Here is a 6,661-nt window from a genome sequence, read left to right on the forward strand (position 1 = left end):
CATTTTCCTTTAGAATTCACTGGTATAATTCAGAATTCATTGTTCCATCAATGATGGCAAGCCGTCCTGGCCCAGATGCAGCAAAACAGGCCCAAACCATGATACCACCACCACCATGTTTCACAGATGGGATAAGGTTCTTATGCTGGAATGCAGTATTTTCCTTTCTCCAAACATAACGCTTCTCATTTAAACTGAAAAGTTCTATTTTGGTCTCATCCATCCATAAAAATTTTTCCAATAGCCTTCTGGCTTGTCCACGTGATCTTTAGCAAACTGCAGACGAGCAGCAATGTTCTTTTTGGAGAGCAGTGGCTTTCTCCTTGCAACCCTGCCATGCACACCGTTGTTGTTCAGTGTTCTCCTGATGGTGGACTCATGAACATTAACATTAGCCAATGTGAGAGAGGCCTTCAGTTGCTCAGAAGTTACCCTGGGGTCCTTTGTGACCTCGCCGACTATTACACGCCTTGCTCTTGGAGTGATCTTTGTTGTTCGACCACTCCTGGGGAGGGTAACAATGGTCTTGAATTTCCTCCATTTGTACACAATCTGTCTGACTGTGGATTGGTGGAGTCCAAACTCTTTAGAGATGGTTTTGTAACCTTTTCCAGCCTGACGAGCATCAACAACACTTTTTCTGAGGTCCTCAGAAATCTCCTTTGTTCGTGCCATGATACACTTCCACAAACGTGTTGTGAAGATCAGACTTTGATAGATCCCTGTTCTTGAAATAAAACAGGGTGCCCACTCACACCTGATTGTCATCCCATTGATTGAAAACACCTGACTCTAATTTCACCTTCAAATTAACGGCTAATCCTAGAGGTTCACATGTTTTTGCCACTCACAGATATGTAATATTGGATCATTTTCCTCAATAAATAAATGACCAAGTATAATATTTTTGTCTTATTTGTTTAACTGGGTTCTCTTTATCTACTTTTAGGACTTGTGTGAAAATCTGATGATGTTTTAGGTCATATTTATGCAGAAATATAGAAAATTCTAAAGGGTTCACAAACTTTCAAGCACTACTGTGTGCAGATTTAGGATTTGTTTGTCTGTTCCCAATATTACTCAATGGATTTGGATGAAACTTGGTGGACAGCTTTAGTACGAGCCCAGGTTCAAGTGATTTGATTTTGATAACGTGGCTTGGCCGAGTATACACTCTACCATGTACCCTTCCAGTTAGATGACGGTTTTAGAGCCAGTGGTTGATGAAGATAAGGTGGTTGATGAGGAACATAGAAAGAAAACAGTCGAGAAAGATTATAAGATGATCCTGTGTGGTTCGACAAACTCACAACTTCTAAACAGACCAGACATGGGATGTGTGTGAGCGATTCCATTACTGGTTTGATCTGAGTTTTACATTAACTGTTTTTTCCAGGATGTCCTGTATTACCCAAGACAGCTGTTACGCTTTTTCTGTCTCTCGGTCTGTGGGGTTTTTAAGTTGTCTGTAGTCGTCTGAGTGAGCTGTACTCTGCAGAGAGACTCGGCGCCATCGGCAGCTTAAATTATAACACTGTCAACAGGGCTTTTAGACATGGAGTAGTAAAACGTGATGTAAAAGATTACTGGATCCTGCCTACAAGTTCACCAGAGATGGATGAGTTTCAGAGAGAGAGAGAGAAGACCTTGTTCAGCAGATGTTCATGTGTTCGTCGTGGTGCAGTGGTTGTTCAGCCTCTAACAACGCAACGCTATTAATAACATCAACTCCAGCCTCTGGAGAAATGGAAGACTTCCAGGTTTTTTAAAGAGGGGCTTTTTGTTCGCTGCTGTTTTCTCTCCACAGTAAAAACGTCTCAGATTGCGAGGAAAACAAAAAGACTAACAGACCTCCGAATGGCTGTCACGCAAATCAATCCGTGTGTGAAATACCGAGTACATAATGGAGTGTATGTTCAGAGCGAGGAAAACACACTAAATAGGCGTGTAAATACATATGGAGTGTGTGAGGCTCAATGTGGAGACAAAGATTAGCATGACGAACCATGGCTTACTGTGAGAACAACGATAACGGAGGTTTACAGGCACCGGTTTTCATGCACATTTTGAATTGAAGAGGATGGAAATATGAATCTTGAAATGGCAGATAATTACAAGGGTGTATTAGGGACATTGTAGGGATTTTTAAAAAATGGACCTGGGGGAGGGGTTAATATTCCATGAAAACTTTTGGTTGTTGTCGTCGTCGTCTGAAATTTCTTTTCAGTTTTATTTCTCATAAATGTGTGACTTTTTAATCTCGGGATTCCTGAGGTTTTTTTTTTTTTTTTCTCACAAATTTATGACTTTAAAATCTCAAAGAATATCTCAGAAATTCTGAGTTGTTTTAACACCTCCATTTCTCAGCTCCATTTTTTTTTTTTACCTACTGTGGCCCTTATGCATCATGATAAATAATCTAAGTAGCACTTAAATATCATAAAAAAGTCTACAAAAGTGGAAAACTTAGCCAATGGATAAGCATACATAACCAAGATGGATCTTCTCTTCATCCATAATGTTGATATAATGAGTTTACACTCCAGTCTCTTTCTCTCATCAACATTTTTTTTTTCGTGACATTATGAGTATAAGACATAAACAATATTCCACTGACTGCTTCTTTTTTCCATCAAATTGATTTTTTATGACAAAAATCTTTTGTGGAATGATGTCGACTCCTGAAAAAAAAAACATCCAAAAAGAGTTCTTTCGCACATTTCCTTCAAGAACTTCACTTACAGTACCAGTCAAAAGTTTGTACACCCCTACTCAATGATAGGTTTTTCTGTATTTTGTATTTTCTACATTGTAGATCAATATTGAAGACATCGAAACTATGAAATAACATCTGGAACATATATGAAATTATGTGGAAAACAAAAAAATGTAAAAAAAAACAAAATGCGTTTCATATTTTAGAGTCTTCAAAATAGCCACCATTTACCTTGATGACGCTTTGCACACTATTGGCATTATTTTAACCAGCTTCATGAGGTAGTCATGGTGTAGTGGTTAGCACCGTCACCTCACAGCAAGAAGGTCCTGGGTTCGAGCCCCGTGGCCAACGGGGCCTTTCTGTGTGGAGTTTGAATGTTCTCCCCGTGTCTGCATGGGTTTCCTCCGGGTGCTCCGGTTTCTGCCACAGTCCAAAGACATGCAGGTTACGCTAATTGGTGGCTCTAAATTGACCATAGGTGTGAATGTGAATGATTGTTTGTCTCTATGTGTCAGCCCTGCGATGATCTGGTGACTTGTCCAGGGTGTACCCCGCCTCTCGCCCATAGTCAGCTGGGATAGGCTCCAGCTTGTCTGCGACCCTGCACAGGATAAGCGGTTATGGATAATGGATGGATGAGGTAGTCATGGGACAGTGGTGGCTTGTGCTCCATGGGACAGTGGTGGCACAAAGGTTAAGGCTCTGAAGGTCATGGGTTTAAGCCCCAGCACTGACAAACTGCCACGATCGGGCCCTTGCTTGGTGTTGTGGTTAGCACTGATGGGGGCCTTTCTGTGTGGAGTTTGCATGTTCTCCCTGTGTCTGCATGGGTTTTTTCCGGATTCAAAAACATGTGGTTAGGTTAACATAGGGCAGCCATGGCCTGAAGTTGGGCTCGACAAGGCACCAAACCCCCAACTGCTATGTGCGTGTGCACGTGGTCACTGCTTCAGATGGGTTAAATGCAGAGGAGACATTTCACTGTGTGCTTAAGTGTACGTGTGATAAATAAAGGCCTTTATTTGTCTCCTTCTTCTCGTCACCTGGAACGCTTTTCAATTAACAGGTGTGTCTTGTCAAAAGTTAATTAGTAGACTAGTTTCTTCCTTCTTAATGTGTTTGAGATCAAACAGTAAATAATCTCATCTCATCTCATTATCTCTAGCCGCTTTATCCTGTTCTACAGGGTCGCAGGCAAGCTGGAGCCTATCCCAGCTGACTACGGGCGAAAGGCGGGGTACACCCTGGACAAGTCGCCAGGTCATCACAGGGCTGACACATAGACACAGACAACCATTCACACTCACATTCACACCTACGGTCAATTTAGAGTCACCAGTTAACCTAACCTGCATGTCTTTGGACTGTGGGGGAAACCGGAGCACCCGGAGGAAACCCACGCGGACACGGGGAGAACATGCAAACTCCACACAGAAAGGCCCTCGCCGGCCACGGGGCTCGAACCTGGACCTTCTTGCTGTGAGGCAACAGCGCTAACCACTACACCACCGTGCCGCCCCACAGTAAATAATAAAAATACTAAATAAATAAATAGCCCTATTCCACAACTGTAGTAATCCATATTATGTCAAGAAGCGCTCAACTAAGTAACGAGAAACGACATCCATCATTACTTTAAGACATGAAGTGACTTTTAATTAATAAAACTAAAGACCATTGATTTAGAAGGTGTGTCCAAATTTTAGTCTGATCCTGTAGATTATGATAAGTGCACAGTACTGACAGGGGTATGCTGTTGTGGGAAAATAATCAACAAACCCAAAGTGGAGCTACTGCTAACTCCTGAAAGATTATTTTCCAATAACAGCACTTCCTTCAGTGTTTTATGCTGCATTACAGTTACCTTGGACAGGACTGTGTGTATTACTGAGACACAAACAAGACAGAAGTGCTAACAAACAGTATATTACGTTATACTACAGCTTTCACTTACTGTTAATGTGTGGAGCAGCCATCTTGGATTTTGAGGTTGGAGTTGATGAAACTCTTCTGACTTTCCGAGTCAGAAATCAGACTTCAGGGGACTTTCCAGTTGAACTTTTCAATTGGGAACTTGGAAATTCAAATGGAACGCACTATTATTTTTATTTACTAAAAAAAGACATTAAAGTTTTTATCTGGTTATACTATACAGACACGAGTGTTTTACTGGGAAATACACCACTCGTACTTTTCATACAAGCTCCATCCGGGACACGGAGAAACAAAACTGTGGCATAAATCTCTATATGTCACTCGTGAAGAAATTGATGAATTGTTTTGAGAAATTTGGGGACTTTTTGTTTGTGAATGTGTCGCTATAATAAAAAGAAAATCACACATTGGCTTGAAGATATAAAGTTTATCTTCTCATGTTGAAAAACTCGCATTTTTCATATGAAATCCATCGCGGATCTGAGTGACATATTTAAATAATATTGGCTGGCGTTGAGTGGTATATCAGATATATTCCATTCAGCTAGCATGATATTGAACGAGTCGAAGACGAGTAGCTGAATGGAATATATCTGATATACCACGAAAAAAAGCCAGACAATATTGTTATTATTATGCATATATACACACACTTTTCATATCAGCATTCTTGAAGGCCAGTGCTAGTTTACCCGTGACTCAGTGCTGTTAGCGCGGCAATCCAATTACCTTCTAGCTGGTGTAGTGTTAGTGCAGGCCAATGCTAGCGCAATCAAGCTGAATATTATTATGATTATTATTAGTAGTAATTTTATTATTTTCCCTGTGTAATTTACTTAGTTACTTTTAAAATCACCATTGACAGCTACACACAACAGAGCGACCTGGCAGCCAAAGTTCTCTCAAAATCTTCTGCTTTTAATGAAGCAAACCTGGCGGCCATGTTTGTTTACAAACTGTCACAGTCATTCGCTAGCGCGGAAGTTTTACATCTCCGATGTGTCTCTTTTCCAGTTTTTCGATGTCCGTTGGTATGTTTTTCTCTTGTAAATATGCGTGAAGAATATCTAATGAAGTTTTGGTAGCCTTTCGGATGTTCAGCTTCTTCAGTTTTCAGTTTATTTATTTAGTGCTTACACCTAGCACTCGTCTTCTCTCTTTCCCGGCTGACAAACAAATTATTGTGCACGTGCACAGCAGAAAAGTTTTGTCATTGGATCTTCGCATGAGCTCCAGTGTGTGAAGTCGTGTTGTCTTGACAACATGCAATATTATAACAATATTGCACGCTCATTCTCCACTGGGGAGAGCGGCGTAATACATGGAAGATAAGCAATATGATAATATTGCATGCCATCAATAAACCTGCAAGAAGGGAATAGAACACGTTTTTATTCGATGGAAAAAGTGTCCTGCATGTAGAATATTTCCTGATGTTTCACTCCGATGATGTCACTCCCAGTGTTTTCCCGCTAACTAGATGTGTGTTGTCAAAATGGCGAACCGGATCAAAATTAAAATTCTTTTGGTTAACTTGCGCTTTTTTTTGTCAATGTGTCCATATAATATAAAGAACATTACATGGTGGTGAGAAGATATAAAGTTTATCTTCTAATTCGCGTCACTCACTCGTGAATATGTTCACCACTTGAAGATAAACTTCATATCTTCGCTCAAGCATGTAATATCCTCTATTTATTTTTTTCGCGGTCCGGTTTCCATCACATCCTGCGCTCTGATTGGCTGGCGAGCGGGTCCGTATTCTACGGTACAGACCCCAGTTATGGACCCCACTTACGGACCTCTGGCGACTCGCTCGTTCACAACAACAATAAACATAGTAGCAATTTTTGTCAACATTTATCTTTTTTCTAAGATTTATTTATAAGATTTTTATCAAAAATCTTATAAATTTTTGCCAGCATTTCTCAGGAGAATAGCATTAATTTTACAGCATGGATAGTGATAACGACAGTGTTCACAGCGAAAGCGAGTTTTACTACCCTG

The sequence above is a fragment of the Neoarius graeffei genome, chromosome 22 (assembly GCF_027579695.1).
Source record: "Neoarius graeffei isolate fNeoGra1 chromosome 22, fNeoGra1.pri, whole genome shotgun sequence".
In the NCBI taxonomy this organism is placed as follows: domain Eukaryota; kingdom Metazoa; phylum Chordata; class Actinopteri; order Siluriformes; family Ariidae; genus Neoarius; species Neoarius graeffei.